We start from the raw sequence: 3,650 nt of genomic DNA on the forward strand, positions 1-3,650 counted from the left end.
ACCATAATAACGTCTCATTGGCACTCAGAACAATCAGTCTCATATGACAGTTTGGAGTTAAGCAAATTCACTTTTTGTTCCACAAGGCAGTTGTGTTTTCATTTTCTGGTTAATTGGTCATAACGTTTGATAGAATACAGATATTCCAGTGCAGTTTGTTTCATTGCATTCTGCATTAAATTGCCTTTCCAATGATATATTACATGATGGTATTATTCATATTTATCCAAAATTTTCACAATTTTGGTCACTAGTGTCAAGCTCAGCTTGTTGCCCCCCTAAAGCTTGATGCAACTGCTACCCCCTGCACCCCCTTAGCTACACCACTGGCAGTGTGCATTTATGAGCTCTCCCTTATTAGAGCTTTTCAGGGTGGCAGCTTGATGGTCACTTGCTAGGGATGCTGTAGATGCCTGCACTGAGCCAGGGGTTGGACTAGATGTCCTCCAAAGTACCTTCTGATTTTAACATTCTGTTATTGTATGAAATTCAGTGGCTGCCTCTATGCAGCAATGCTCTTTGTGCCACATGAGGCTTGCTTCATTGCAGATCTAAAAATTAGGAGTGCGTCAAACTCCAATAGGACCAGAATTTGTATGACTATTGATTTTCCGGAATTCATGCAATTGGAGACCATGTGCGACGACTGAAATGAGCAGAAATCCAACAAGCGTAGGAGACTGCTGATTAATCCAAGCAATCAAAATCCAGAGTTTTTCGGAGCCCTTCATCAAGAGACTATTTTGAAAAAAAATACATTGGCAATTATGATGAATGCTGAGAAAATTGTATCCCCGTAAATTTTAGTTTTATTATGAATATGCAAGGTTTTCTTTGTAAATGGTTGGTATTGTTTTTTTTTTCTTTCAGATGTTATGCAAAATAACAAAAACTGATACAGTTGTTAAACAAAGCAAGAATCAGAAAATGGGGAGGGGGTAGCACTGCAATGGCAAGCAAACAACAAAAACTCCTGAAGTAGAGCCCCCAGTGCCAGAAAATGCTGGGACCATTGTATTAAATTGTGAATTGCTGCATGTGGTTAAAACAAAGAGATCACTCAAGAAAATATCTCAAGATCATACAGTGGTGTAGCTGAGGGCCCAATCCAATCTAATTTTCCAGCACCGGTGCAACTGCAATGAAGCCCCAAGGTAAGGTAACAAATGTTCCCATACCTTAAGGAGGCCTCTGTGACTGCTGCCCCACCACAAGATGCAGTGCATGCCCCATTGGCACAGCTCAACTGACATTGGAAAATTGGATAGGATTGGGCCATAAGACATCCGTCACCTGGGGGATTACAGTTTTGTAGAGGCACCTTTCGTCAAACACCGAATATAACCATATCGAAAAATAAAACTCAGCTTTTAAACTTTGGATTCATACTCCATACATGAAATTTTGTATTGGCTCTGAAAGAGACTCCAAAACGATCCCAATAAACTCTGCCCTGTTAGTGGGGCACCCATTTCAAAATAAATATGGGATGCAGGTGCTCTTGGCAGCACTGCCAAAATGAATCTTCAACTGCACACCAGTGAAGAGACAGCCAGTGAGTTGCTGAGAAATGAAAACATGTACCTCTCTGGGAACAGTATTTTTTACAAAGTGGGTGCTGAAGACAACTCGCAATGCTTTTTTAAAAGTGTAGTTCCACCCCACATTCCCCAGTGAGGAATGTTCTGATGACAGATGAAGTAGGCTCAATTACAGATTATGCACAAAGATCAGTGAGGAAACTTCCGCACACAATGAATAGGAAAAACATTCTCACGCCAGGATTGTCATTGTGTCATCGAGAGGTCTGCTCTCATTGCAAGGCAGATAAAAACAAAGTTGACTGTGGGGGGGCTGTGGGGAGCTGTGGGGCCCAATGCAAAACATTTTTGTGGGGATGCCCCCCTACTCCTCAAGATGAGTGGCAGCAGTGAGGCACCTGGCATGGCGTCACTGCCAACTACTTGGGGGGGGGGGATTTCAAGCCAGTTGAACCCAGGTGCAGGCATTCAGCGGCAATGCTCTGCTTGCTGTGCTCTCCTTGGAACGCCTTAGCATGGAAGATCCCATGCTGGAGCATCGGCTACAAAGTGACATGCCAGCTGCGGCTGCAGGCACTCTGCTCACTATTTCAGTGCAGGGCCTTTCCAGGCATGGGGCTCAAACTGGTAATCTGAAGATGCTGCTTAACTACTTGTGCAGTTGTTTTAAAGTTGCAAGTTCTGGTGGAATACATGGAAACCCTTGGAAGGTGTTGGAATCTCTAGGCCAGGGGTGCTCACGCTTTTTTGGCTCGAGAGCTACTTTGAAACCCAGCAAGGCCCGGAGATCTACCAGGGGGGAAGGAAGCGTCTGACAGACACCCCCTTTAATGTATGGAGCCCCTGCTGGAGTCTAGTCAGTTTCGTCAGTTTTGTTGCTGCATGCCTGAAGAGCAGCTAAAGTGTCAGTTTCAGTGTCAGTTTAGTGTCAGCTAAATATGTCAGTTTCGTCTAGTCACTAGACGAAACTGACATATTAACAGTTTGGAGAGACAGGGCAAAATCTACTCATTTGGAGAGAGAGAGACAAAATCTACTCATTTTGCCTCGCGATCTACCAGTAGATCGCGATCCACCTATTGAGCACCCCTGCTCTAGGCAGTCACACTTTTTCAGTATAGGGGGAAGCAAAGTGATTAACTTGGGCTATGATGATTCGTACGTGTCTGTTCTGCGACACACCTGTGCATCTTCTAAAAAACAACAGCATGCTTTGCTTCCTTTAGGACAGTGGTTCCCAACCTAGGGTACATGTAACTCCAGGGTACTCATCAGGATCTTTAGGGTACTTGAAAAAGAATTGAATAATGGTGGGAAAAGGAGGTCTGTATTAAAATTCCTTGCAGGGTTGGCAAGGCAGGAAGGAAGGCAGCTAGCTGGCTGCAAAAGCCCCACCAACTGCTAGTTTTTGGTCATCAATTTGTGTGTTATCAGATATGGATCAGTAGTTGAAAACCATCACAGTAAAAAAGCTGAAATGTAATATGGAAAGTGATCAAGCACTAAGAATTCCTCAGGAAACACAATGTTTCTCAATCAGTGGTACAGGTACCATCAGTGATACTTGAGGTGGTGTCTGGTGGTACTTGCAGGACACCTGCCACCCAATGGCAAGACCAGGAACACGACACAACAAACAGTGGTAGGAGGTTTCAAAACATGCCGTTCTACTCTCGAAAAAGCCCTCTTGTCCACCATGAATCTCTTACTGGTGTTTGTTACGTCACATCTGGCCTCCCATCCCAGAAGTAACCCAGAAGTGACATTTGCAATGATGTCATTGCCAGTTACTTCTGGTGGTACTTTGAATAGGTGGAGCGTGTGAAGTGGTACAGCAGAGGACAAATGTTGAGAAGGACTTTGGTGCAAAACAGTGAAAAGGCATAGATTTCAGTTCTTCAAAGAGGTAAAAAGAGAAAATACTGCAGTAAATACAGTACTTGAAGTATGGGTTTTTGTTTATAGGAGATGAGGACTGTCCTACGCCCCAGCGTGTATGATAGCATGAAACCTTCCTTACTCTTGTGGCATTTACAAACAAAACATGCCAGGATATGGAGCTGGTGGAGAGGGCTTTCTTTTCCTATGCCGTCTTAAAAAATAAATACC

Source organism: Tiliqua scincoides, chromosome 7, assembly GCF_035046505.1.
Source record: "Tiliqua scincoides isolate rTilSci1 chromosome 7, rTilSci1.hap2, whole genome shotgun sequence".
NCBI lineage: Eukaryota > Metazoa > Chordata > Lepidosauria > Squamata > Scincidae > Tiliqua > Tiliqua scincoides.